This window comes from Alligator mississippiensis, chromosome 1, assembly GCF_030867095.1.
Source record: "Alligator mississippiensis isolate rAllMis1 chromosome 1, rAllMis1, whole genome shotgun sequence".
Classification (NCBI taxonomy): Eukaryota; Metazoa; Chordata; order Crocodylia; family Alligatoridae; genus Alligator; species Alligator mississippiensis.
In genome coordinates, this window is record NC_081824.1 from 206,525,309 (window position 1) to 206,548,074 (window position 22,766).

The 22,766-nt window shown below is 45.3% G+C and overlaps 1 protein-coding gene across 1 annotated transcript in view; it reads left to right on the forward strand.

Annotated features, from left to right (window-relative positions):
• The first annotated feature begins 19,854 nt into the window (after positions 1-19,854).
• SPTBN1 (spectrin beta, non-erythrocytic 1) overlaps positions 19,855-22,766 on the forward strand; it is a 200,417-nt gene continuing 197,505 nt past the window's right edge. The window contains exon 1 of the mRNA XM_006274441.4: positions 19,855-19,962. The gene's annotated coding sequence lies outside the window, so the exon portion shown is untranslated. The remainder of the gene's footprint in view (positions 19,963-22,766) is intronic.

The window sequence follows — 22,766 nt, forward strand, 5'->3', positions numbered from 1 at the left end:
TTGAATGTGCAGATCTCAGATTAGCCTCCTCTGTCATGTACAGACTCTCCGAGGATTTCCTTCCCCGTTTACTGGAACTCAAGTCATATCGAGGGACTGTTGACAATGAAAGCTTATGTTTTATTGTTGATTTATACTCTACATATAAGGGTGATAAACAGAAGGCATCTTTATGCTCAGCACAGGTGCCCTTCAATTAATCAATATTGTTCTTGTCTTACTTAGCGTTTAGGAATAACATATCCTATATTCTAATCCTATAATTCTGTGATGTTTATTTTTCTTTTTGTGGCACAGAATAATGCAAGGCTGACAGAAATAAATGCATAAAAGTACAAAACAAAAAAGGGTAATGCAAATAGAAGAAAGTCCCTTCAAGAAATTGTGACCTTCCGACCCTATGTATCAAAATAGTACAGTGAAATCTCTCAGGATGTCATTTGCACCTACCTTTAACCCTGATAGTCTCTTACTGTTGCATTTTTTAGCCAGTATGCATGGTTTCCCCTCAGTGCTTAGATATATACCATATTGAATTCTTCTGTTTGCCTGGAAATACATAGTTCACATCCCCAGTTTTCACTATGGGAAGTCAATAGGAAAATTTCAGTAGACTTTAGGTCAGGCCCCGTGTGTCATGCACACTGGAATCAAACTATAAGTGGTGGGAACACACTGAATTTTCCATTCCATACTTTTTCCTTTTTCAGAGGACATACAGTGTGTTCTAGGTTTCTTTTTTTAAATCATATATACAAGTGCATCCTAAGTGCAACTTCCTGTAGTGTAAACAGAGCTACTGTCTGCGTCTATAGTTTTTTAACAGTGTTTATAATGCTGGGGCAAAATCACAATAAGCACTGGTGAATTCTTTTTATTTTCCCTTTAACTTTCTCCAACAGCTTTTGATCAGTGTTTGGGGTCCACATACTCAGTTACACTTGTGCAAATCTGAACTGATTTAGGTATTGTTCTAGATCAGATTATGGATGCTGCATCTCACTAGTCTCCATGAAGAGAGCAAGGTTGGTTATACTGGAATTTCTATGTAATCTTTTCATTGGACTGGTCTCATAAGAGGGGCAGGGGTGTGAATGGTAGATCTCCCTTCTGAGAGTAATTCTTGCATGTTCCCCTTGTGGTCTGGTCTGGGTGGGGCGGGGAGCGGTGCAGCAATGCTCCCAGCTTGTTATGCAGACCAGGAACTTCCCAGTTTGAAGGATGAGCTCCACTGCTCCTCCTTCCTTCCTGAATTGGTTGGCACGGAGAAGGATGGGCAGGCATGCTGCTCCCACTGCTCCCTGCCTCCCTCCCCAAACCTGGGAGCACCAACGGGGTAGTGAGGGTGGTGATATCAGGGCCAGGAACTGAGCTTGGGGAGACTCCCCCCATCCTGGTTGCTGGCCCTGTGGGCTTTAAATGCTGCATATGCCACCCAGCTGGCCAGCCCATGGGATGGTTTAAAAGCCCACAGGGCCAGAAACCAGGGCTGAGGAGGCTGTCCCTCCAGCAGCATGGCAATGGTCCCCACACTTCCCCAAGCCTTCTGTGAGGAACGGGCTGGGGGCTTTGCCCCACTGCTGCCCTCCCCTCCCCTCCCAGACTGGTCTATGGGAGGGGAATGGAGGGGTAGGGAACAAGAGGAGCAGAGCAGCTACTGCCCCCATGCCTTCCCCATCCCGCTATCACCCCAGCCTGGGGAAGGGGAGACGGGGCAGTAGCAGACTGAATGCTGTGCTGTTCCCTCTCCTAGAAGCACTTTCTCAGAAATTTCAGCTGCTAGAAATGGACACTTGTTCATGGCTTCAGTTTATTAGCAAAGTGATGTTCAAACTTATTCCTCTCGGGCCCCACTGAACTTAGGGCTCAGCTCCCTGTGTGTTCAATATATCAGCTACTCACATATGCCTAAAGCCTACAACAGATATAGCAGCCTTTACCTGGGCCTGCCCAGCAAGATGGAAGGGCTCTCTTCTCTACACAGAGCTAAGTGGAAGAGTGACTAGATGTGACAGTTGAATGCGACCTGTGAGTCCCCAAAAGGGAATATAGACTCTGAGGGACAGACTAGTGAGATGCTCAAAGACACCTGTGTGGTCTAGCCCAACCTCTTAGAGAAACCCTCCTCTTGTCCCACTCATGTTCCACCAAGGAGACCCTGAGGTACTTGGCTATTGCCTGCTTCCTTCTCTCTTCTTCCAGCTCCACCTGGGTTGAGAGCCAACAGCAGGGGCAGAAACAGAGCAAGAGCAAAGGCAGTTTTTTTGCTTTCAGTGCCAGCATCACAGCAGCCCTCAGTGTCCAGAAGTGCTGGCAGGAGTCCTTGCTCAGTTCCTGAAGCCTTGCTGATGGGATGAGAGAAGATTTTGTTGGAGCAGATACAAGTATATGGGTAATATAAACAGAAAATCCTATGCAGCCATTTCCATCTGCATGTATGCAAGATTGTAAATAAAAATATAAATCTCATGTCCTGCCTAGATATTTTCCAGGAGCCACCTGGTGAGGCATATCTAGAATACATTTATGTTGCTGTTAGTGGTGGGACTACAGTTTCTCTAGATGCTGCCAAACTAGCATGAAACTACCTGGCTCACATACCAATAATAGAGTAGCTGCAGCAGCCCAGAGCCCACCACAGGTTGCAAAGCCTGCCTGAGAACCAAGGGTAAATCCTTGGACAGTTAGCTCTCTGCTCCCATGGCTACACTGCTCTCAGTACCCAAACCAACTGGTTCATATTTTAGTTATGTCTACACAAACTATTTATCTACATACATGCTCAGATGGGAAATTATTCAATCTCACATGCTTTATAGTGAAGACTAAAGTGCAGAAAGTTTTGATTCATGAGCTGCTGTTTTTGCATGACGCTGCAGTGATAGTCCACACTGAGAACGACCTTCAAAGCCTCATTAGTTGCTTTGCTGATGCTTGCCAAGAGTTTGGTCTTATAATCGGCATCAGAAAGACCAATGTTAAGGGCCAGAAAACTGATTTACCACCAGCGATAACAATAGGTGGAAACACATTGTATGTTGTAAGTAAATTTATGTATCTTGGCTCCATTGTAACCAATACCCTGTCACTTGAGGCTGAACTGAATAACTGTACAGGCAACCCCTGCTTAGTGCTCTTAATTGGTTCTGGAAAAAACGAGTGGCTAAGTGAAACAGCGTTAGGTGAAACCCAGTTCCCCATAGGATTTCATGTAAATAAATATAATTGGTTCTGCACAACTTGCCAGCCCAGACCCCACACAGTGGGGCTCCGGCCGGCATGGGGGAAGCAGTGGGGTCACCCGCCTGCCAGCGCCCACGCCCTACTCTGCCCAGTGGGGGCACAATCCAGGGCACTCGACACTGGAACTATCTGCTGCCGCTGGATTGCCTGCAGGCTCAGGACGGTTTCCATGCCCTGCGGGTGAGTGCATGACTGGAACGGGGCACGGGCTGTAGCCCGGGTGTGGGGGGACTGCAGCCTGGAGGCAGGAGGGGCTCCACAGGCTCAGCCCCACTGCGGCCTAGAGCGAGGGACAACACACACGTGTCCTGCCACCCCAGGCCCCACTCTCTCACCAGCCTGGTTCCTGTACTCATGCTCCCTGCCCACCTGCCCCTTCTTGCTGTCAGCGCCACTCCTCCCCACCTGCCTAACGGCTGCGGGCTCCTGCCACACTCCTGCTGCCCCACCCTGGGACCTGCTGGCCCCGGTCCTGGGCACCCAGGCTCTGTGGTCATGCCCCCACCCTGGGCTTTCTCACTGCCACTGCTCCTCCTCACCGGCTGCAGCACAACGAGCAGGAGCAAATCCCGCTCTCCTGCTGCACTACTCTGGGCCCCTGCTGGCTGTCACTCACCTCTTCACTCACTGCGCCACCACCACTGTTTCTCCCCAGCCCCACACTGAGCCTTATAACAAAATGCTCTGAGCACTAAGTGAAACCAGGTACATATTTTAAATGAGCGCTATAGCAAAACTGTGGTAAGCGAAACCGCATTAAGCGTGGGTTGCCTGTATTGGTAAAGCATCAGGTATCATGAGCATGCTGAACAAATGGATGTGAAACAACAAACTGACTGTTAAGATCAAAGTCAAAGTATATCATGCTTATGTCATCAGCACCCTTTTGTACAGCAGTAAATCCTGGACCACATATCGACTCAAGAAAAGCACCTCAACATCTTCCACCTATGTTGCCTTTGCTGCATTCTAGGAATTTCCTGGTGGGACAGAGTTGCCTATGCTTAGGTCTTGGGACATGCCAACATTTCCAGCATCCATTCTTTTCTTACTCAGCACTGACCTTGGCTTTGTCCTGCGTAGAGAATGGTGGATGATCATATACCTATGGATCTCTTGTGTGGAGAACTCTTTACAGGAAGAAGATGATATGGGTGTCCTTATCTCTGTTTCAAATATATTTGCAAGAGAGATGTAAAGGCAATGAACAAGGAGCCAAATGACTGGGAGAAAATTGCTGACGATCAAAGTGCTTGGAAACTTTTATTCAGCATGGAATGAAGGCTGTTGAAGAAAGAAGAGCCTAACATACAAAGGAAAGAAGAAACCTCAGGAAGAACCACACACCACATTCAAGACTGTTAGATATGAACTTCATATGTGATAAGTGTAAAAGGGCCTGACATTCAGGAATTGGGCTTTACAGCCAGACTTGCAGATGTTCAACAAGCTGATGCCTCACTCAGTGCAAATCTGTTGTCTCACGAGACAGGTGCCTATTACACAAGTTCTAATTGCTCCTTTGACCACAGTGTAAACATATCCTTATATCCATGAACATATTCATACATATCCATGAATGCATCTAGCCACAAACTCTGTACATTTCAAAACATCCTTCCTGGCACAGCTGTGACAGGATCAGTACCACATGCTGAAAGCTAGGAAGTGCCACCACAGGAAGACTTTCTGTCATGTGCACCAAATGAACAGTGGTAAGGGATGTTAGCAAATACATTCAGACAGACCTGACTCCACAGGAAGCTTTAAAGTATTCTCTTTGTAAAGCTTCTTTGGTGCTGCTCAGCAACATCTCTTTCCCTTCTTTCCTCTTTCATTCGGCTATAATTTTACTCTGCTATTTCTAGATATATTAGATGCATACATATTAGGTCTTTTGGGCCATTCTGAAAAGCAATTCCTAGCTTTGCTTGGATGGAAAAAACAGGAGCAGATCATCTATGAGCTAACAAGGGTGGACTAACAATGCTTCTGTTGTTTGCCCCCAAATTTAGGCTTTGTTTAAAAATAACTCAGGAGAAAGGGAGAAAAAAGGAAGTGGAGATATGCCAAGTATGTGAAAACAAGATTTTTTTCCAAAGCTTTCTGTTTTAATACTGGACAAACTAGACCTACCTCACTGGGCTAATACAGGAGACCCAAAAAATGAAAGTAGCCAACCTGATTTAATCATGTTTGTCAAGAGAAATACACAATGCAAAGAAGAACTAGACTCCAAGCTCCTGAATCAGCTTTTATGCCATTGTTACTCTGGAAAAACTCCTGCTTGCTTCATGGAAGTTGTGGCCATGTAAAAGCCAAACAAGGACCTCAGGATCTGTTACAATGAACAAAAACAATTTATAAAAGTAAATTAGATTTTAAATGGCTTCATTTCTAATCATCTAAGCCCTGATTGCCTTCCATTTTTAATCATCTAGGCCAAGATCTTGTATTCAGATCCAGAGGAGGGGACCTTTTTGACTCTGAAGGAACTCATCTGATTCAGTGGAGTTCTTCATGGGCATAAGGGTCCACATGCATGGCACCCACTGCAAAGGAAAAACCCAAGAACAGGATTTATTAATAGCACAGGTAAGAATTATTTTAAATGAGTTTTGTAGAGACACTCCTCAATATCACCAATTTCAGCACTTCCAGGATTTGATGCAGCAGATGTTTAAATATTCCAATGGGACTTCTCGCACAGGTAAAGCTACTCACATGTGGTTTGTAAGATCAAGATCTCAAAATTTAATTTTAGGACAGGTTTTAAGATTCCCTTTTCTTCAGGTAAATGAGATCCCTCATCTGTTTTTATGAAATATTATTCCCCAACAAAAAACAAAAAACCTCCTGGGCTCAGGTGTCTGCCTCTTAAATATAACCTTGTAGCAACTGCAGGGACAAGAACAATGATTTTTCAGTGCAACTCCAGCAGTCTCTGAATGGCAGGAAAGGGACTGTGCCAGCTATGAAGAGTCCTTTCTTTCTGGGTTTGTCAGATGCCTTGTCTGACAAGCCAAAGCAGCCAAGCAGAGTGGGCCTTAGGGGCTTGGCCTACAAAGAGCAGGGCTTCCCAAATGGCATTACAATTAGAGCATATCTTTTTATAAAGATGGTCTAGTTGCCCTTCCCCTTTGCAATCACATAATAGTTTGCACTCCCACAACTGCCTAAGTGACTTAAGAGCCCAAGACGCATTTTAAAGCCTTACACTGGTACTTAGATCAGCATGTGCATGCATGGGACAGAAGGTATGGGACACTGGCTCTGCACAGCTTTTGAGGCTGCTGCCAAAAAATAATCCTGACCTTGTACTCCTGCTCCATATACTCACAAACTGGAAATGTGGCAGTAAACTGTGTCCCCACTGCCACTCTCAAGCCTGCCCAGGAACAAGGTTGCAAGCAGTGCCAGAGGGAGACTCTGGAGCATCCTCAGTACCTTTTCAGGTTTGGAGGCTGCAAAGCAGAAGCTGATTACCTTGAAAATGGCACAGAGCCATTGCAGACACACACATAGACTCCTGTGTTACTTTTGAACATGAAACCTGGGTTTATAAATCACTTTTGGACTTATAAACCCAGGCTTTTGCAAACTTACTTCAGTAGGTGCAACACACATTTACATGGGGAAGTGATATTAGAGTGAGTGTACTCAGTTTATTTTTAGCTGTTTTGCATACAGTTTATTGACTGGAAAGAAGAAGAGCCAGCTTCACATATCCAGGCAGTTTTCCGTAAGTGGTATAGGAAATACAGTCTGAAAATTCAGAAACAAAGAGAATGCGAGGGTGCTGACAGACATAAGAGTGGTGCTGACAGATGTAACAGTTTGTTGCACGATCAGTCACTGGAAGTGCTATACAGCTATGCACTGACAGAAGTTCACGGCTGCAGAGTGCTTTAAAAATGCCCGATCAGGCAACAGTCTGAACCCTCATAATATGAGGGTTCAGATGAAGGTGCTCCAAGGTGGAGAGCCTTCATTAACATTTGTCAGAGCAGCTGGGAGATGGGCTCAGCTGACACAGCTAAGCTCTGCTCCCTGCACTGTCTTTGGAATGGGAAGGGGGAAAGGGAGCAGAGGGAGCTCATTCTGGGGGTTGCCCAGCTGGCACTGGAGGGTGGGGTGGCTGGATTGAAGCCCCCCACTTCAGGGGGCTCCAATCCACCCACCCCACGCTCCAGCACTGGTTAGTCAATGCCAGAACGAGGTCCCTCCACTCCCTTTCCCTGGCCCCATTCTGAAGATGGGGTTTGGAGGGCAGAGGAGTGGGGCTTGAGGGAGAGAAACTGCAAAAACACAGGTGCTCTGAACTGCAGCTCATCTCCCAATCTCCAGGACCCAACAGGGAATGTCTGTTTGGGTCCCAGGGATAGCTGTAACTCATGGTGCTTCCTGCAAAGCACCATGAGTTCCAGTGGGGAGTTGCACATCTGTTAGCACCTTGAATGCGTGTGTTATGTAGGGGCTAGCACCTCCCTAATGAACCTGTCATCAATGCTTCCCCTATATACCTACACTGGTTATACCACATCAACATGAGTGGACTTAAATTTCACATACTGCAGCTGATGCTGCAAAATTTAAGACTCAGAAAAGGTGTTTGGGGACATGGCATTTTGCAATTGTGACCCGTGGTCATCTTTGAATTTCAGCGGTTTTTTTCTTAGTGCCAAACAGTTACACAGTAGGTGCATTTCTCTTGTTGCACTTAAAGGGACACTATAAAAAAACAAAACAAAAAAACCCCAAAACAACCAGTGTCTCATTTCTGGCTCAATTCTTTGTACCAGCTCTTGCTCCAGTTAAAACCTAGAAGGAACACAGCAAACATAGTTCTCTCTATTTTTCAGTTTACTTAATCTGAATTAGACAGTGTGCTTATGCATGGCCCAGAACATGGTGGCATGTGCCACCTGTGCCATCCCAAAGAGGCACAATACAATGCCTGTGTTCTCTGCAATTTATTACTGGCCTTTTCCATGCCAGTGAAATCACCTTTTCTACCCTAGAACTCACTCTTTTACTCTTGCCAGCAAATAAAGAGGGGAGTGGACCCAAAACTTGGTCCATTTCCTGGTCCTCTTCAGAGAAGATGTGCTGGTCAAAAGCTCACCTGATCCCTATGGGCCTGGATCTAAGGTATCCCAAGGAGAGATAAGTAACAGATTTCACTTACTCCCTTACAACTGCATTACTAGATGTGGCAAGGCTGGGGGAGTTTGCTTTTCAGTTCTGATAATATTCTGATACTGGCCATGCATCAAAGCTTGGCAGATTCAGGCCATCTGTTAGAACTTTCATCATAAAATAGCATCATTTGAGAGGCGAGTGGGAAGTTGCATTGCATAATACAATCATAATTGTGGGATTATTCCCTGTAGATGTTATTTCAAAATCATCTCAAAATGGCAGTAGCAGGCTACAATGCTCCATATCTTTTGGGATGCAATTTTTTCCAGCACCCAGGCTAAGAGAGAATTCTACTGCCCAACACACTCATCTACCGAAAAAAGGAAAACCATCCAAAACTGAACAAGATTTGCACAGGGGATGACACATTGCACACAGTGACTCTCCAGGAATCCCATGTTCTAGAAGGCAGCTTTGTTCAGAATGACTGGAGGATACAGCTCCATGATGAAGGCTGTGGACCTGGTTCATCATTCAGTTACATCAGTTGGAATCAGTGGTGTGACATCAGTGTGAGATTTGTATAACAAAGCAGTGAAGCAGGGCCTATCCTGTAAACCATGGACCGTAACAACAGCAGCTAATGGAAACCCTGCAGTGTTCCAGCTAGCCAGATTCAGGTATCTCACCTGCATATCATTAATTATCTGCTTTTTTTTTAAATGTTTCTAAGCTGCAGCAACTGCTGCTAGGAAACATTATAACATCCCTGTTCTTGCTTATCTGGATAATACCATGCTGTCTGACACACTTTGGCAAAGATCGGTTCTAAAGTGATCAGGAATTCTTTGTAGTAAAAGTAAAAATGTGTGACAATTTGGATTTATGAAAACTTCCTGACTTTGCAGGCAATACAATTCTGGGGGGGGGCAGGGGGGGTTGTTTTCTTTTTTAAAGATGTTTTATCTCAGGAATGAGGATTGTAATGGGTAAGATATAGGCAACCCTTGCTTAGTGCTCTTAATTGGTTCCTGAAAAAATTAGCATTAAGCAAAACTGAAAGGATTTGACGACCCAAGATGGCAATCACAATTGTTTTTAATGACCCAAGATGGTGACTGCAAGTGTTATAACAAAACTCACTGAGCGCCATTTGCGATGCATAGGGGGTGCACACGGGTGCACATGTGTACCCCCTGGAAGCGCCAGCCATGAAACTGGAGGTGCACTTCAGGTTTTGCCACTAGCTTGGTGATCAGTTCCCCCTCCCAGGTGGTGATCAGTCACTGGGGGACCCCCCCCCATTGGTGATCTGGCACCCCCCAGACTTGGGAGGCACCAGTTGCCCCTGCTGAGTGATAAGTGAAATCAGGTATCAATTTCAAATGAGCGTTATAGTGAAATAGTGCTAAGTGAAGCAGCATTAAGCAAGGGTTGCCTGTTCATTGTCAACGAATGGGCTGACAACCAATCAGGTCTACCATATTTTTTCCAGTCTGTGACAGGGTACCTGAAGCACCCTGCCATGAACAGAATGAAAGAAAAACAAAGGAGAAAAACTTACCCCGAGGAGCCGGGGAAGCCGCGGCAAGCCCGGAGACATCAAAAACAACAGGAGGAGTCAGCTGGGGCCACGGTAAATCAAAGGCTGCCATGGCAAACCCAGCCACTGGGGTTTAAGCTCAGGAAGAAAAAAATGGTGGGGGAAAAGAAAAGGAGAAAAAAAAGAGACTGCACTGGAGAGCAGAGGACAATCACCTGGGTCAGACAGGCAGTGAATGGGAAGCCGCCATGGTGGACCCAGCTGGAAAAAGGAAGATTTAAGGGATGCCAAGGGAGCATCCAGGGGGCGGAAGAAAAAAGAGAACAGAGAGGAGAAGAGGAGATCAGAAAGCAGGCAAGGGGCCAGGAGCCAAAGTAAAAGCTCTGGCCTTGGGACCTACCTGACAAGACCCAGTGGGGAATTGAATCCAACGGAGAGACTTGATTGGCCGGTGTGTCCGATACTGGGGGGTGAAGAGAACCACTTTGGGGACCTAGGAGAAGAGGAAGACATAGATGGAATTACTCCCTGAGGAGAGGGAGAAGAAGAGAGAGAGGGCCCCAGTCACAGGAGGGCAACGGGGGCACCAGAAGGGCAAGAGATAGCTGCCTTGGGTCCCATGCAGGGAAGAATGGGGCAAGCAGCCACTTAGGCAAGGATCCTAAATGAGGGTCCTTTGAATGAGGGGAGCAATTGATCTTACAGGCAATTAACAATGCTCAGAACATCAAGTGTGGTGTGGGCAGGGGATGGGGGTGGTGGAACCCTGTGAAGAGCTGCTGACATCTTGAGTCCATAGCCATTCTCAGTTGCCTTCCAGGAGTGTCTAAACATATCTCTTATAACATCGAAAGTGTGACAGGTGATCTACAACAACAAGACACTACTATTCTAGCCAGGAGGCAACGTGGCTCTGGGAGGCTTGACTACCTCCCTTACACAGTCCCCCAGATTCTTGCAGGCTCTCCTGCATTTTATACTGTGTGAAAAATGTCAGCAAGAAAACAGAGATCAGAACATAATGATTGTCTCAGCAGATAGATTAACCTTATTTTAGTGACTTATAGACCAGAATTTGGTTTTGCCTGCTGTCATATTCAAGATATTACAAAGCACTTTACAGATCAATGCATTAGAGTGGTTCAATTATCTCTAGCAAATGGAAGCTTAGAATAGAAAAATTGGCCTTTGTACATGAAGACAGAATCTGGTGTCAGTATTTCAAGATGGAAAATCAAATGTGAGCAGGGAAGTGGGAGGATTTGTAGATTCCACCTGTACATCAAGTGTCTGGAAAGCACTTGGAGAACTTATACTATTACAGGTTTCCCTTGATTTATGTGAGTTCTTTATATGCTAATTCACTCTTATGCGATGAGCATATTTAGTCCCATTATTCGTTATATGTGAGGTAAATTCACTCTTATACAATCAGCATAGATGCACCCCCATCCAAGCAGGTAAGTCTGGGGGGAAGGGGAAAGGGAGTGGCCTCACTCACCCCAGCCCCAGCTGCAGCAGCCCCAGGAGCAGCCGGCACCAGCTGTATGCAGCCACTGGGCTGCACCATGCTCCGCCTGTCCCCTGGGCTGCACCACGCTCTGCCTGCACCCCTGGGCTCACCCCAGCTCCTGGGTTGTGCCGTACCGTGGTGCAGGCAGCTGGTGTCAGCTGCTCCTGGGGCCACTGCAGCATGGGCTGGGGTGAGTGCAGACAAGCAGAGCCCTGAGCAGTGTGGGGCACAGCACTCACCCCAGCCCCAGCTACAGTGGCCCCGGGAGCAGCCAACACCAGCTGCCTGCACCAGGGCATGGCACAGCCCAAGAACAGAGGTGAGTGAGGACAGGCAGAGCATGGTGCAGCCAGCTGGCACCAGCTGCTCCTGGGGCCTCTGCAGCTGGGGCTGGGGTGAATGCCACTCTGTTCCCTCTGCTTTGCTGCCTTGTGCAACCCCAGGAGCGCACCCCTCCCCCCACCCCTTCCCTAGTCCCAGCTTCACTCCCTCCCTCCCTCCCTTACCACCATGGGAACCTATCCCTATCTGTTACATTGCAAAGTGGGTTCACTTTATGCAAATTCAATTTATGCACCATTCTCCGGGAATGCACGCACAACATAAATCGAGGGAAACCTGTATTTAAAATGCATATTGCTGCAACAATGGTCTCCATTTACAATATTTAGATTTTAAACAGAAGATTCCCGGAGTGATTAGAACCAGTAATTTGGTCTGATACTAAATAAAACCAAAACTATGAATTAACAAAAAGATGATTTCTGGTGTGGAAAATAGGAAGCTAGAATGGAAGGAATGGCTGCAAAAATTATAAGTAATCAATTATTTTACATGGCCCTTTCTTTTGCAGGAGGCATGTTTCCCCCAGGAGAAATAAAGTGTACACTTGTACTTTCTATTGGAAGAGCAGTGATTCTCCTGGTAGAAATATAATGCCTAACTCCCCTGTGCTCTTGAGGAATATTTGTGACCAGCCTCTGCAGTATGCAAAGCTTGTGAGGAAATATTAGATAAAGGATAATCTAGGGGAAAGGAGCTGGTCAGTGATAATCCTTCACTAAGAGAGGGTAGGATATCTGTTTCTGTCAAGCACACAGATAGGCCCTTGATTAAAAAAAACTGTTCTACTGACCTAGACAATCACTTGGTATCTAATCCATTCATTTGGGACAAGATAACAGACAATGATAGCAATGGAGCTCTTGAGTAATATGGAATATATGGTGTTCTAGCATCCCTATAAATTGGGTTTCTGTCCTGGTTATGATGTGGACACTGTTGATTTGTGTGTTTGACAGCCTCCTAGGAATGGCAAAGATTAAGTGTTGCCGTTGATTTTATATTCACCAACAGCCTTTGATTCCTCTGATCACAAAGCTTGTATGGCTAGACCCTGAAAGATTTGGCTAGGACTGCATTGAATAGTTGGTGTAGAAAGCAGACTCTGGTAGCTAAGACTTTGAACAGATATATTTCCCATTCTGATACAGAGTAACACTGGGACCTGGGCAACTTACTTAAACTTTCTCGGTGAAATCTCTACTTCTGGTTCAACCCCGTTGAGCTATGTAAAAGGGCTAGGTGAGGACAAGGGGCTCCAAAGGGCCCATATCCAGCTGGGGGGAGGGGGCGGGGATTTCTGTCAGTCAGGCATTGCTGATGATGGTCATATGGCTTCCTTTCAGGGACCCTTTTGGAAACCTCTACAACAGGGTCATGGTAGAGATGGGGTGGGGGATATCAGGTGTGGGACTGCAGTATGCAACATTGTAGTCCACAGGGCCTAAGTCATGCTGAGAACTTTTGCTACAGCAGACCTGGCAAAGGTGAGCATCATAATCCATGCTTTCCCTGAGCTGCATCTCCAGAAGGTGCAGGTCAGAGTGTCACTTCATATGCCTACAATACATTCCCCCGTTTGACAGGGGAACTGGAAGAACTATTAATTAATTTGTGATGGCTGATGAGAGAGTAGACTTGTGTGTGTAAGGGGGTGTTGCATGTAAAATATTTAGAGAGAAACAGACACTTTCATAGTGTGCATGTGCTCTGGGGCTCCCAGGAGGCAACCAGAGCAAGTGATGTCTTTTTTTAATTTGAATTGTGCTCAAAGACTGTGACTGTTTCTCACTGATGCAGACCTCACCTCTTGTCATCCATATCATTCACACCTTTAGATCATATTACTGCAATGTATTCTACATGGAGAAACCCTGAAAGAACATTTATAACTTCATTAAGATGGTAGAGGTTTGCCAGCATAATGGGCTGGCTGAAAGGAGAATTACACCAGGGATTTCCCTGGATCTTATTCACTCCTGTGAATTCCATCTCAGTCTGTGTGCAGTGAATTCAAGTGTGGAAAAAGGAAATATGTTTGTAAACAATGCATGGGGAACTCATTGCCACAAACTATTATTGAAGGCAAGAGCTTAGCTGAGCTCATGGTAGGTATAGATATGTATACAATTATGTAAGTATCCATGATTACATTAGATAGGATAAATGTACAAGAGAGAGAAACCCTATTGTTTCTGGGCATAAGTCAATGGCAAAATAACAAAGAGTAGGAGGAGCTGTACACACACACTGTTATATCATTGACATTAACAGATTTTACTCTCAAGCCTGTGGTCCATGCTACTGTTGAAGTCTGTGGTCCTGGGCTCAAAATCTGGGATGAGGAGTCAAGGGTAAGAAAGGAGTGTTATAGGAAATGTGCATCACTTGCTTGCAATGGTGACTGATCTTGTGTCCTTGGGTCACTCTGGAAATCAATTCAACAGTTTTCCTCACATCTTTACCAACCAGTGGGCATGCTGTATATGGTCAAATAAAGGTTATTGCTAGTAGGTTTTTGCTTTCATTTTCTTACTGAATTGTGATGTTTTTCTCTCTTGGAATTTTGGCACCACCCTAAAATAACATTTGTCCAGATTTTTATTTGCTTAATATTGGTGGCTCTTATATTTTCTTTTTGTTTCCTTTTGGAAATGCTGTACTGTAATTTCAGTTTGAATAAAGGCATACCTGAAATATGAGAGACATTGCCAAGACTAAAATTGCACCCTAAATCTCTTTGCTTTCTTCTGAACAACTCATTAGATTATTGAAACGATTCTTTTTCATTTTAAAACTACATTTTACAGTTAGGCTTTGATCCTGCACAGACTTAACCATGTGCTTACCTTTACACACTGGAGTAGTCCTGTTGCTCCCTATGGTAATACTCACATGCATGAAGTGAAGTCTTTGTGGTGTCAAGGACTAACACTGTTTTACTTTGTTATTCCACTTCTGTTAATAATATTTTATAATATACCAGTTATTTTGAGTTGCACTTTACTCCATGAATAATCCCACATAATTCAAACTGAATTAAAGGGATTGGAATCTAGCCTTTAGTTTGAGGAACCTAGTCTGTTTAGTTCATTTCATTTGTTGGCATTATATTATAGCCAATTTCACTTGTTGATATTCCCACTGTAATTTGTGCAATGCTGTTGTGTTTGGCTTTCTCATCCTGCAAGGGGATATTCACACTAAACCATAAAAATGTTTACATTTATGAAAACATATGTTTCTCTTGCAAAAAGGTAACACTTAATTTAAAAAATCAGAACAAAATCTATATTTAGCTATTGCATGATTTACTTAAATCCAAGCAGCTGAAGGAAGGAAACAAATGTTAATGACTGGTATAACTGGCAGGAGCCCACAGTAGTGCTGTTATTCTGGTTCTTGCAGATCACAGGCGTTCATTCCAGCTAGTTATTTCCACAATAATCTTTGGCCCACCCTTGTTTGAGCTATGTAGGTTAAGACAGCCAGAATCTTAAAATATGTTGGATGTCCCTGCCTACTCTCTCCCATACATTTGGCATCTTTTTTTCTTCCCCTGCCTACTTGCACAGGAGATATTAATAGTTGGGTGAAGCATGGAATTTTTCCAATGTTCTTTCTAATCTGTAATAATAAAATCCTTACACTTGAGCACATATTATATATATGTGTGTGTGTGCGCGCGCTCAAATGTAAGGATTTTATTATTTTTATTTTAGTAAGTAATTATTGTTGTATTTCTCATATATGAGAAATGTTAATGTTGTATTTCTCATATTATATATAATATGAGAAATACAACAATACTAAAATTTTAATCTCTTCTCCTTAAACAATGTAGTAGGCACAATGGCAAAGCACTATTACACCTCCTTATTAAGCTTGAGATGTTTTATCACACAAGATTTGCTGACTAAAATCTATACTTTATGAATTGCTGAACAAAATCCAAATGACTGGATTCATGCTAATGCCTGACAAAGGGATATTAGTTATCTAACCTTGATAAAAAGAAAAAAATACAGTAATAATGCAAAAACCACAGACTCCCCCAATCCTATATTTCACATTTATCATACCCCTCTAAGCTTAAAGGGCTACAAAACAAAGAGATGTTGCATTAAAGGAACTGTTACCAGGCTGGTAATATGAAACGAGCATGGTAGAAATTCCTAACAACTAAACAAGGTTGTTTTTCAGAAAGGAAATTTAACTTAGCTGCAAACTAATCTTGAGAAAAAACTTCCATATTAAAATTACTGGCAAACAAAATACATTATTCTGCCTTTATTTAAGTCTTTGAATTACTGTTATTGATGATCAGAGTAATTTAAGCAATGCTTCCCACACTAATACAAAATTTGGGGCAGGCTTACTTAAATCTGGGAAGTTTTATCCATGTAAACAGAGTGCAATGTGCTCTACAACAGATGCTTGGACACTTGTGTGCCTTTATTCAGGGTCAAATATTTGGCCTTTACCCTCCTTTGGCAAATCTCTCACTGAGATGATGGGAATTTTATTTTTAGAAATATCATAATATTTAGTCCTTGTATTAAAGAAAATCTAGATTGGAAAGCTATCTTTCCTGTAGAACTTTTCAAATGACTTGGATTAAATTCTGCCAACCTACTCATATTGAGTAGTCTTTTTCCCTGTGGGAACAGATGTTAATTGCAGTATGCCGATATGGAAAATTAGGTTCTATTGATGGTTGGGAAGAGTGGAATAATTTGGTTTGTCAACTTTATGGCTTATTTTGTTTGGTTGCTTTTCTATATATGCAAACTTCTAAAATGCTGTTTCCTTGATGCATATGTCCTATTCTTCATTATAAGAACAGCTAATAAGTTTGTAAGTTTGGTTTACTATCGCTTACATAGTAACCCTTATTATCACCATAATTATTGTTTATATGATCATAAGAGCTAGGATTGTTAATCATGGATATGGTCCCCATTGTGGCAAGTGCTTGCCAAAAAAGAACTAAAAGACAGCCCCCACCCTAAGAAGCTCACAGCCTAAGAATAAAACATGAGGCAACAGGTGAATAGACTGACAAGCACAAGGAGACAATACCAGTCAACATCATGCACAGTAGTCTCAGCAGATTTACAGCTTAACTGTAGTCAAGTTTTCTGTAGGCCTTGTGGCAAAAGGAAGTTTTGAGGAGAGAATAAAGGAGAGTAATGAAGCACTTCTGAGAACTTCTGAGATGCTTAGAGGGAGCTTCTCTGAAGCATGAAGGGTAGCATGGGAGAAGCATGAAAGTGCTTATTTGAAAACCTAACAAGGAGGCTATAGAGGCAAGTGTCATGGACTGGCATCGGAGGCAGGAGTCAACCTCTGGAAACTGAATGAGAGACGATGGAGAGGCAGGGTGTGTCATAGAAGGCCTTGAAAATTATGAGTAGGTTATGCCTAATGTGATAGAGAAGTATAAGCCAAGGGAAGCCGGTAAAGGAAGAGGTGACATGGTGCAAAGTGGTAGGCTAGGAAAATTATTTTTGCAGCAACAAAATGGATGGATATGGGAAAGTTTGCATTGTCAAAGCCAGAAAATGGGATGTTGCAGTCCATTGAAATGATTGGTGAGACAAAGAGAGCTTGGACATGAGTTTTAATTGTGTGGATGAATAATGAAAGATTAGAGCTTAGCTGTAGCCTGTGTGTGAGGACCCAGAGTGAAATCTGAGTTGGAAATGATGCCCTGATTAAAAAGCCTGAGTGACAGGCAAGATAGCGATATTGCCCACACTGATCAAGTAAGGAGTTTGTGGGCACCTATCCTTCTGGGGGGGGTGTGAAGAGTAAAAGTCATGTTTCAGCCGTGTTCAACTTGAACGAAAGGTTAGGCATCTACAAGGATGGATGGCCTGTCTACATTGTCATTGTGATACTTTTCAGACTGCTTCCAAAAAGGTGGCCTGTCTACCTATTCTCATTCTGCATGCTGCAAACTTGCCCCTGAGGCAGTGAGGACTCTTTATCTCTCACTGCCATTCTCCATGTCTCTCTGGCTCAAGAGCCATGGTGGGTGGTCCCCCAGAGCACCCTGACAGCCTGTGTTCTGGTGCTACCAAGTGGAACCACATTGGAGGAACTTTTATTTCAGCAGCAGCAGCCTGGAGAAGAGAGAGAGGCAGTGTAGACATACTCTGACATTTTACTTTGAGCAGAGGCATCAGAACGTTCATGAAACAGAAGGTCTACAAAGCCATCATTCCCCCGAACCTCCTTTATGCCTGCAAAACCTGGACCATCTACCAGTCATGTCAAGAAACTAAACCACTTCCACTTCTGCTGCCTGTAAAAGATACTAAAGATCAAGTGGAAGGACAAGATTCTGGACACTAAGGTGCTCAGAAGATCAGCTCTCCCCAATATCCACACGCTACTGAAACTGGCACAGCTAAGATGGGCCGGCCACCTTTCAAGAATGACCGACACTCGCCTGCTGAAGAAAATCTTCTATGGTGAACTGTCAAATGGAGTACACTTTTGCAGTGCACCAAAGAAGGTGTCCTTGAAGAGTTTCAGCATCGACCTGGAGTTGTGGGTTCAAATCACTTGCGACTGTCTATCCTGGAGGTCATTGGTCCAGAGCGGCGCATGGCGGAGGCAGTGAGGAAACGTGTGGCCAGGAAATCGAGGACCTCTTGTGTCCAGTCCTTGTCGCTGTCCTGCCCCTGCTGCAGCAAATCGTTCAGGGCAATGATTGGGCTTATATGTCACCTGCATACTCACGCAACCTATCCTCCTCTCTCTTTCCTCTCTTCTTTCTCCTTTTTCCTCATCTTCGCTTGCGAAGGATGAACAACAGAAGACAGGTCTAGAATAGAGGGTGAGATCTGTGAGTTGCCTGCAAAGCTATGGGAGTCAAATTTGTGTTTATGGTTGAAGTCACCCTGAGATAAGATGAAGAGAGAAAGAGAAAGGGACCAAAGGCAGTGCCTTTTAAAACTGCCACATAAGGTTGGAGGGGGAGATGTGGGGATCCTCCAAAGGACATGATGGAGAGAGGGAGGAAAAGAAGCAGTAGATGAGTCATGCAAACTAAGGGAGGACAAGATGTCAACAGGAAAAAGCCCAATTGATGGTATGGAAGGAGGACGAGACTGGAGTGTTGTTCTGAGATGTGGCCAGGAAGAACTCATTCCAAACTGGCAAAACCCGTTTCATCTGAGTGTACAGGTTGAAACTAGGATGGAGTGGGTCTAGGATGGAGCTGGAGGAAAAACTAAGGACAAGGTGTGAAAACAGCACGTACAAAGAGCTGAGAGATGAATAACATGAAGGAGATGGAACTGTAGTGGCGGGGACTGACTGGAGTCAAGGGCGACAGGTGAAAGCTGCTTTGTTGTGGCAGGGAGAGGAAAATAAAGAGGTTAAGGAGAAGAGTGAGGGAGAGGGTATAATAAGATTTGGGGGCATGGGATAGGGTTACTAGGTCTCATGGAAAAGAGGCAAGAGGAGGAAAGTGTCTCTTTGACAGGGGGTAGAGGAGGATAGAGAAGGAGGAAAGGCTGTATTGCATGTGAGTTGTCTCTTGAAAGGCCCCTGGGCAGAGAGACAAGTGGAGATGGGAGGAGATGGTTAGAGAAATTAGTCAAAAAGGCACCCGGGATTGAACTGCGGAGCCTGGAGGCGCATTTAGCTAGGAAGACGGCACAACTCACGAGTCACAAGCCACTCAGAGCAGCAGGAGAGCAGGGCCGAAGGGAGAGGAGGGGCAGGCAGGGGGGGTCTCGCCAGGGGTTGGTTACATGGGCAAAGCGGCCCGAGTAGAGCAGAGGCGCCGCAGCAGGGGACATGAGCGGCCCCTAAAAATCAGCGGCACTAGGGGAGGGGGGTGTCACAGAAAGGCTGGTGGGGGGGAGCTGGTGTGAGAGGCCGGGCCCAGGCTCTGCCAGATCCATGCCCGTGCACCTGCGCCCGAACCGAGCCGAGCCGAGCCAAGCCGCCACCCGCGCGCGGGCTAGAGGCTGCACGGGGCGGGCCCGCCGCCGTCCCCGCCCCTCAATCAGTGCCGCTGCTGCGTGCGGGTTGCGCGGGGGCAGGCGGCTGCGGGCTGCGCCGCGCCCTCCTCCCGCCTCTGGCCGCGCCGAGCTGCTGCTGCATCTGCATCGCCCCCGCCTGCCGCCGCCGCCAAGCAGCGCAGCCCCAGCGAGGCGAGGTAGGGGTGCGCGGGGACCCGCCTGCACGAGGCCCCGGGAGGGAGGGAGGCGCGGGGGGCTCGTGCAATGGACGCTGGGTTTGCAGTGTCTTGCTCCGTCATGGTGCTGGCGCGGGGGGTGTCCCCCGGGCCTGGGGGTGGCAGCGGGGGCGCCGCAGCCGGCGGTGCAGGGATGCAAACAGGCGTGGCCGGGCCCGGCTCTGCCCGTTGCGGGCAGTGTGCGGGGGGGGATGGTGTGTGTGTGTGTGTGTTCCGCCCGGCACCGCAACAGGTTTGTGCATCCAGCCCGGGCCGGGGGGCCTCTGCGCGCTGCAAGCCGCACTTGGGGTGGGGGTCCCCAAGGCGGGGCATGAGGAGAAGGGAGCTGGGGGTATGGGGGATACTGGGGTGTGTGTGTGTGTTGGGGTGGGGTGCATGGGGGTTACTGGGGATGTTGTGTCTGAGGGGTGGGTTTTATTGTGTGTGTGTGTGTGTGTGTTAGGTGGGGGCTGTGGTAGTTATTGGGGGTGGAGGTTGCCTGAGGCTTGGGGGGCTATTGAAGTATGTGTGTGTGTATGTAATTGCTGGGGCATGGGGGGAAGGCATGGGGGTTATTGGGGAGGCTTATTCAAAAGTGTGTGTGTGTCGGGGTGGGGGGTGTGTGGGGAGGTAAGTGAGTTACGGGGGGGTTAGTGTGTGTGTTGGGGTGGGGGGGTGTATGGGGAGGTATGGGGGCTACTGGGGGGGGGTGTCTGTGCCTGTCTGAGGTGTGGGGTTTATTGAAGTGTGTGTGTGTGTCCCCTGGCGGAGCTGGGGTGCTCCTGTGCGACACACCGCTCCTTCCATGATGTCTGGGCGAAGCGATGCAGCACAATGCAGTGCTCTGACCCCCTTCATGCCGTGCTCTCCGGCTACATCTCACAGGAATCCTGATCTCCCTTGTGCACTAAGCAAAAAACCCCACCCAACTGGCTGGGTTGCTTGGGGTCTGGGTTTTTAATGCCCTCTTCCCATAATTTTTTTTTCCTGTCATCATTCTCAGCTTTTAGGGGGCATCTTTTTTCTTTGGAGGTTGTTCCGGGGGGGGGGGGGGCTGTGTGTGAGGAAGAGGCAGATGGCAGTTTTGCATCAAGATGTTGGGTGGGTTTGCTGGCTTTCTGTTTTCTGGGTTTTTTTTAATTTGCTTGCTGCTAATCTGTAATGGGGGGGGGCGGTGGGGAGCTGTATGATTGCAGTTCTGCAGCTCTAATGCAGTCAGATGGAGTCCAGCCTGCGGCTGTGGAGCATTAATCTGATACTACAAAAGTAGCAGCATTAGGGAGGGGTTGCAGGAAGAGTGTTATTGTAAAGGAGAGGAAGGAGTGCACCTTTAGACTGACTGGGGCAAATGTGTGCAGATGCTGCATGCACCACTGAAACCCAGACTTGTGCATCAGCTGGGTTCGTTCAGGCTGGCGGGTGTTACGTGCCCTTTCCCATTGTGAAGGAGAAGGTATTGGTTTTTTCCTCCTGCCTTTAAGGTACAGTAAACCTCAGCAGTCTTTATACCCATTTTCCAATAACAGTAACTGATTTGGGAGTGGAGATTTTCTGCTTTTTTGCTTTCAGAAGCACTTTATTAAGTCTACTGTTATTGGGTTCCCCCCAGTTAAATGTGTCATTGTCTTTCAGATGTATTACCGAATGCAGTTTCCTATATTTAGATGTGAAACATTGGTTGTTTGAAGAATTACATCCCTGCCTTTTATTTTTTAAATGAATACCATGTTAAATTCCAAAATAATAATCATCGGAGGTGTTGGTTGATTTTTTTATTTTATTTTTTTTATTTTTTGTTTAATGGATGGAAAGTGTTTATGGCTGTGAAATGATGATACTGAATATTCAATTGAACGGACATCATAAATGGACTTGGTTTCATTATCTTTTCCACAGAGATGTTGTAGTTAGATGTGGGTAGGCCTGCTTTAATACCAAAAAAAATGGCAGCCTTATACCCGATATTGCAAGACTGCAGTATCTCTGACAAATCCATCTTCCATAGCACTGAAGCCTGACTTCTTTAGTTAAGACAACCTGCTGTTTGTCAGAAATCTTTGATTTTTTTTTTTAAATGCATAAAATATTAATCTGTTGGATGCCTGCCATGCATGCAAAAGCAGAATCAGCAATTGAATATAGTGTGAATACCATTTCAGTCTGCTAGTTGCGAGGAAATTTGCACATGTACAGTGAAGAGGGAGGGAAGAGGTCTTTCTTTATAGATAATGTCTACACAAAATCAAAACTATTGTCCATAAAAATATGTTTTTAATTATCAGTATTCAAAGAATATCCTTTAATTTAAAATAATTCTAAATAGTCTACATTTATAAAATTGTTTGAAGCATTAAATGCAACATTTATGATCTGTTAGGACTGGGGATGTTGAAAAGTCTTTTTACCTAGCTAGGTGATTATTTTTCAAAATTATTTTTGACCTTTAGATGTATTCATTCATAAGGGCGTCTTGGGGGATAGTATTTCCATAGCTTTAAAGATTAAGGCAGTTTGCATTCATTACCTTATTTAAAGAAAGATCAATGTAGAAGTGTTGCAAGGAATTTTGACTCATCAGGCAGGTGCAAAAACCTGATTGGAAGAAGATTTTTCATGTATCACGAAGGTTCAGATACAAGCTTACGATGGTATTATTGATCAGGAGAAATAGGTGATGAAGGAGTTAGTTACTGTTACTAAACTCTATTCTGCTGTTTAACAACCTCATCAGCCAGCTTTTCTGGATAAAATATGTAAAAAATGGTTATCGAGATGCTGATATAACA